This window comes from Primulina tabacum, chromosome 13, assembly GCF_025594145.1.
Source record: "Primulina tabacum isolate GXHZ01 chromosome 13, ASM2559414v2, whole genome shotgun sequence".
Taxonomy (NCBI): domain Eukaryota; kingdom Viridiplantae; phylum Streptophyta; class Magnoliopsida; order Lamiales; family Gesneriaceae; genus Primulina; species Primulina tabacum.
In genome coordinates, this window is record NC_134562.1 from 28,140,342 (window position 1) to 28,147,985 (window position 7,644).

General features: G+C 35.7%; 1 long non-coding RNA gene across 1 annotated transcript; it reads right to left on the minus strand.

Moving 5' to 3' along the window:
- Window positions 1-1,266: 1,266 nt before the first annotated feature.
- On the minus strand, window positions 1,267-2,019 carry LOC142522829 (uncharacterized). The gene is made up of 3 exons (XR_012814531.1): window positions 1,623-2,019; window positions 1,470-1,523; window positions 1,267-1,389 (listed from the first exon to the last, which is right to left on the minus strand). It is a non-coding gene; the product is annotated as an uncharacterized LOC142522829 (long non-coding RNA).
- Between the last annotated feature and the right edge of the window lie 5,625 nt (window positions 2,020-7,644).

The following is a 7,644-nucleotide window of genomic DNA, read 5'->3' on the forward strand; positions in this document are numbered from 1 at the left end:
TGAGTCTTGCACAAAGACAACAAACTTGTGTATGTAGTCTTTAACACATAGACGTTAAACAAGTGTTGAGTCTAGACTAGGAGTTCAGTTAGGCAGCAGGGTAAGTCATAAGCTGATCGGGTTTGTACAAATCTTTGTATAAATCAAAGCCTTCTAGTGGAACCAACCCGGGGTGGTAGAAGGGGTGACGTAGAAGCGGTTGAAGTCTCTGAACATCCATAAATATATCTTGTGTATTTAACTGCTTAAATTTTGTTTTAAAACTGATGTGATCAGTTCAAGCTGTTATTAGTTCAGTTCCCACCATAACTGAACTGATATATGCAAGAAATGATCATCTTTATTTCAGTTATTCAGTTTATACTAGTTAAACATATTTAGTTTACACATTAATTTTTTGTACAAAAACGTAAAACTTGTATATGTAGTCTTTGACATATAGACGTTAAACAAGTGTTGGCTGGAAAGGTGCTGCCTTCAGTCTAAGCTAGGAGTTCAGTTAGGTAGTAGTGTAAGTCTTAAGCTGAGTGGGTTTATACAAAGTGTTGTATAAATTAAAGTCTTATAGTGGAACCTACCCGAAATGGTATAAGAGGTGATGTAGGAGCAGTTGAAGTCTCCGAACATATCTTATGTTATTAACTGTTTAACTATTGTTTTAAAACTGAATTGATCAGTTCGAGCAGTTATAAGTTTAGTTTTCACCTTAACTGAACTTATATATGCAAGAACTGATCTTCCTTATATCAGTTAATCAGTTTACACAAGTTAAAAGCTTTAAAACTAACTAGCTTTCTTAAAGAAGGATTATATCGAGTATTTTTCGCTTAGTTTAAAACCAAGCTCGATCTAATTTATCGGTGTTTACATTCTAAGAACACGAGCTATTGCAGCTCATTGAGAATATTGTGTTTGAAGCACACACAAAGATGCCCGAACCGATCCATCATGTTCTAAGTAGGGGTGAGCATAACCGAACCGAATTAGCCATAACCGAACCGAACCGAATTATTTAGCCATAACCGAACCGACCGAAATATTTTTCATAACCGATTAAAACCGAACCGAATTTAAATCGGTTGGTGACCGAATTAACCGAACAGATTTTAAAAAATGTGATTTAACTTTAATTATATATGTAATTTTTCTTGAACACTACAATCTACACAAATGCATAAAAACATAAAATCACACACATCACAAATGTATAAATTTTGTTTGAACACAATTAATGCATGTTTTTTTATAAAATAACATAACATGGCCACAAAAAGAAATGCATATCAATCTAGTTCCATGAAGGAGATTTAACACAAAATTGGCCAGGAAACAGTGCAATAAATGCATCAAAATATCAAGTTTCTTTCAGATTGCACAGATCTTGAACATCTAAAATTAAAAAACATCTGATTAGTCAACTGACTTAGAAAACGATACATGTATTTTTTAATGGTAAGAGTTATTCATACTTCACTTATCCCCTTGTGTTGTTGAAAAAGAGTCCAACACAATTTTAGAAAAATCTGAAAAATAAATGATGACAAATAAGAAATATAAACTAGTTTTTTTTAATGGTAAATAAAAATGTAACAAAGCCGTTTTTTTTTTCCGAAAAAAGTTACCTTGTTCAAGTTTTCAACATCTTCTAAAGTTTCTTCAACATTGATTGGTATTGGGGATGAACGAAGCCAATCTTGCGTACAAATAAGACTTTCAACAACCATAAGAGTTAATGAACTCCTAAAGCAATCAAATACTCGACCACCTGTACTAAAAGCAGATTGCAGAAGCAACTGTTGAAATAGGAATGGCCAAAACATCTCGAGCAATTTGAGCTAGTATGGGAAATCTATGACAATTTTGCTTCCACCATCCCAAAATGTCAAAAGAATCATAATACTCCTCAACCATTTCATTAAGATACTTGTCGAGCTCTGATATACTTCCATCACCAAAAATTTGTGCCTTTTGTCTCTTGTATTTTGCAAGGATTGATTGTCTTTTCAAATATGTTTGGGTCAAGCTAACAAAAACGAAATTACATTACTCGCATTTTCAACAAAAAAAACGAAAAATAAATCTCAAATAACAAAAACTTGGTCTTGATAACGAGGAACAAACCTGAATGGAGCGTAAAGCTAGCTAAAATATTAAATCAAAAATTCTCAGGCTCATTTTGAAGTAATGTAAACAACGAAATTAGATTACCGTTGGGAATCGAAATTGATCGAAATAATAAAATCATCGGGAACCAAAGAAACAAGAAACTCTTAATTAAATTCACATGCCACAGCTGTAATTTCTTCAACTGATGGGCATAAAAAACTTGGGTATACTAATTGACCAACATTAATCACCCATACTTCGCTACGTATTTTATCCATGAACCATACATGAAAACCATAACAGAGTGCATCAATCTTATTCACACATTCCATCAAGAGTGTAACTCTTTCCAGTATTCAAAAAAACTTACCAGTGAAGAATAGAGAATGACCGGCGCTGAGAGATGGGTGGGCGACGGTTCGGCGGATGAAGTAAGAGTGGAGAATAACAAATTAAGGGTGGGCGCCGGATAAGTAAGGGTGGGCGGCGGATGAAAATGTAAAATTTGAATTAGGTTTAATATCGTGATTGTGAAAGCCTGAAAGGGGAATAACAAATTAAATTTTAAAATTAAAAATTTAAATATATATATATAATAAAAATTTATTAAATAATAGTATTTATTAAATCGGTTAATTCGGTTAACCGATTTCAAAATTTTGAAAACCGTAACCGAACTGAATTAACCGAAATAACCAATGTTTTTTAATTTTAAAATCGAATTTCCGAAATAACCGAACCGAATTTCCGAATTGGCTCGGTTCGGTCGGTTAATTCGGTTTAACCGAAATATTGCTCACCCCTAGTTCTAAGTTGATAATTAATTAATTATCATATCGTGTAGTATTAATTTAGAAGTCGAAAATATACACATGAAATTTTGACATGATAAATGAAATGTTCTCATGAAGTTATTTTGTTACTAATGATTGTACCTAAGTGCACAGAAACTGAAACAGATCAGGACTCGAACTGATCAGTTATCAAGTCAAAACTGAAGCTGTCGAGAAGTAAATTGAAAGTGCCAACTAATTGATCGAACTGAACCAGTACAACTGAAGTATCAAAAGCAGATCAGCTGATTGTCATGTTGATAGGAGATTCAGCAGAAGACCTTCAGAAGCCCGGCCAGCTGATGAAGTGTTCAACTAATGAAGAGTCCAACTACCTAGTTCAATTAAAAGAACGTAATCAATTCAACTGACGAATCAACTGATTTCACCAGCCCAACTGAAGATCACTTCAATTGACCAGTTCAGGACATCAGTTAGAACCAATCAGTTGCAGAACTCGACAAGCTTATTCCATGGAATCCAGCTGTGCACAAAGATACGAAAGAAACTGTACTATCAATAGTAAAATAATGGACGTTCGCAGCAAATCTTAGAGACAAAATGTTTCACAATGGCTGTTGGAAAAGTCGAGACATAAATTTCAAGGAATTTATTCAAGCTGCAACGATCACATGTGATGATTCTCTATGTACGATCGCATTACTGCTATAAATACAGACCAATACCATCAACAAAAAAAGAACGAGAAGTGGGAAAAACAAGGAAGGGCACGCTTATTGCATATCAGCTTAAAAAGAAGCAATCGGCCCAGTCGAGGGAACACTTCAAGTTGTATCAGCTTAGTGTAGAAGCTTATTTCCCTCAGTATGTGAGAACACCTTTCGGGTTGTTTTCAAATATTAGTTCCCACACACTCACCACCACTCAAATACAGTCTTGCACAAAGATGTAAAACTTGTGTATGTAGTCTTTGACACACAGACGTTAAACAAGTGTTGGCTGAAAGGTGATGCCTTTAGTCTAGACTAGGAGTTCAGTTAGGTAGTGGGTAAGTGCTAAGCTGGGTGGGTTTGTACAAGGTGTTGTATAAATCAAATTCTTCTAGTGGAACCTACCCGAGGTGGTAGAAGGGATGACGTAGGAGCAGTTGAAGTCTCTGAACATCCTTAAAAATATCTTGTGTATTAACTGATTTGATCAGTTCGGCTGATATCAGTTCAGTTAAGTCCATAGCTGAACTGATAGAAGCCAGAAATGATTCCCCATACTTTAGTTGATCGTTTACACAAGTCCTTAGTTTTTAAATCTATCAGTTTTTCTTAATGAAGGATTACTTCGAGTGTTTTCTGCTTGGTTGGAAACCAAATTCGATCTAATCCATCGATGTATACATTTTTAAAACAAGAGCTATTGCAACTCATAGAGAATATTGTGTTTGAAACACCCTCGTAGGTGCCCGAACCGATCCATAAATACCATTTATGCATCCAAAATCATTCAATTAAAATATTTTAGTAATTTCATGCATGCGGTTTATGTGGACTGATTTTTCGGCCGTTACAAATATTCCCCCTAAATAAAATTTCGTCCTCGAAATTTGTATGGTCTTGATTATTGAAAAGCTTAGGCTCCCTCATTCACTTCATGCTTAATCTGCTTGGCTTAAATTTTGCACTCTATCACGTTTTCGCTGCGTACTCTTGTAACGTTCGAAAAACCAACCTACGTAAACCACATGCATGCAAATTATTAGAATTGCTTAATTGTTTTATTTAATTGATTTTAAATGCTTGCTTGATGTATATTTAAATGATTAAAGGTTTGATTACGTGATTAAATGATTATATGATATGATTTCATGAAATTGAAGAATTTTACTCGAATATTCAATAATAGACTGGAGAAAAGACACTAGGGACGACCAAGACAAGAATAAATATTTTCCCTAAATATTTTCAAGGCTTCCAAATATAATTAAAAATAATTAAATTTTTCTAAAAACGATAGAGTTCGAATTATTTTACGAGACGAGCTCGATTTTTACCCGGGAAGCCGATTTTTGGCAAACGGTGAGTTTTTAAAAGATCAAAAATATTATTTTTGGAAACTAATTTTTATAAAATTTTATCTATCAGTTAAATAAGAGTTATTGGGTCCAATTTAACTAAATTGAGTAGACTCAACTGCTCATATACTTGAAGGTCCAAAACCAAAGCCCATTAACATGCAAATTAAAATCAATAAAATGCAAACCTAGGCTTTTTGAGAGCACTTACCAGCCGAAACCTTGCACACACATATCACACAAAATGAAAATAGGAGATGAGGAAAAACAAGGAGTTTTCGTCGCTCGTTCGTTCTTCTTCGCACTCTATGCCGACGATCGTATATTCGAGCGTTCTAAAACGCAAAGACACGTTTTCTAAACCCTTTGACGCATTACTCAAACCATAATATGCATGTTTTAATTGTTTTTGCATGAAAAATATTTATGTTCGATGGTTTAACGATTTGACTGATTATTTTCAAAGTTCTGATGATTTTATGTTCGGCTTTGAAACTTTATGATGTCTAAGGATTAGGCTGCCAACTTGGGACGATTATGGGTCGAAGATGAACAATTTAGGATGGAAACGAAGGCAAGAAGTCAAGTCATGGCAAGGAGAGTGCACACCTAGGGTTTTCTTGGTCACCCGAGAGTTTGATGGCTGGGCTTAGGCTGGTGCATAGCGTGGCTCAGCCGGGGCTGGGCTAGGTAGACGTGCAGGACGTGGTCAAGGGTTGGGAAGTGATGCGATCCCGCCCACGAGATCTTTGATTTTTCCCGATCTTTGAAACAAGTAATCGATAGGTGTGATAATCGCCTCTAGATCACGCGGTCTAGCAACAGTTAATCGACGATAGAAACAATCTCGTTCAAGAGAACCTCCAAAGAACCCGTCCTTGGCAACCCTCGTGATATTCGATTGACAAACGCCACAAAAGATAAATCTTTTGATAAGTTTGATTTGATACAACGCAAAAGTTATAACGAAACTTAAGCTTGTTTTTGAGAGAATTCTCAAAGAAAAGTTTTATAAACTCAATCAATAATGAACAAAAGTTGTTTACAATGATGAAACTTTCGAGTATATATTGTCTCAAAAATCAAAAGACATCAAATCTACTTTCCAAAATAATTAAAACTCTAAAAAGGAAAAAATATTCTCGCCCAAACGTAAAGGGCACGGACCCCGTGTAGGCCTCCGGATGAGGGTCCGTGTACACTCGGCCAAAATATTCTCCAGCAACAAAAGACACGGACCCCGTGTACAGGTCCGTGCTCGGGTCCGTGTAGACTCTGGAATTCTTCATCCTCGGCTGTAAAGGACACGGACCCCGTGTGCAGGTCCGTGTAGTCTCGGCCGTCTCCAACAATGCTTGAATGATATTCCTTTGGCCTCCCGACGTACTCCCATGCATCACGAACCTTTCGGCACTTTGCTCCATGCCCGTGAGCCCTCCTTGATTGATCATAAGTCCCTGCAACGCTACCATGATCGCATCATTCCTCCCCTTCTTGAAAAGGATTTGTCCTCAAATCTTTGATACCTACACAAAAACGAAGCAAGTTAGTAATAACAAGAATTGTATGACTAATATGCTTACCTTTAACTCAAGTTTGTAGGTGCTATCGCTTGCTCGCTCCATCAACACTGGACTTTCCAACATCACCATTGTCTTTCCTATAAACTCATCAACTTTTCCACATATCAAGTAACAAATGACACCAAATAATAACAAGAATATATCATTAAGTATCACAAAAATCAGATTTCTCCCCTTCTTAGACCTAGTCAACACCAAAATAATATCCACACACGTGTACGACCATAGTTCACTAGGAATAAGATATAACTGATGCCTGACATATGAATACACTCGACATGTCATTCTCCTGTATGCAATGCATGTACCCCAATCACACTCAACATGTCGTTTCATGTGCAACCAACACATAAAATCATTCATTTTATCAAAGGTAAAAACACCACTATATGCATCACTAGTACGTAACTCATGCAATGAATGTAGAATGACGAATTTATTCTCCTTAAAATTGTACTCATTATGAACATAAAAATTCTTATGTTCGATGCATGTTTCACAATTCCACCCAATAGACCTCCTCATATGCAACCATAGTAAAAATTCATGCATCCTATCAATGACCCTATTTACTTCATGGCTACCAATCAAACAAAGGTCATGCGCCTCAATATCAAGCAGAAACTCATGCAATAGGTGTGTGATGAAAATTTTATTCTCTTTAAACATGTATTCATCATAAACAAAGAAATAAGCATCTTCATCCCTGCACCTCTCAAAACCATAACCAAACCAATATAAATCATGCAAATAGGACACATTAAATGTACTACCTATGTATTCATTTAACTCATCACATGAATTTAATTCTAATGCATACAAGTCATTGCCATGACAAAGTGTCAATTGGACAATCTTTGAACACTTAAAATCAAAACATTTGAATCTAATTCATGCAATACATCACCACTCTCAACTCTATGACACTTAGGCAACAAGGTTAAATCATAGTCATACCTCCTAAATATCACATTTTCAACCCATTCTCCAAACTCTTCAAAGCAAAACAACAATGACTTGAGGTAAGGAAGCAAATCATACCTCTTAGATGTTGCGTTGACAACTAACCTTACCTCATCGCGATTGCTCTCGAATT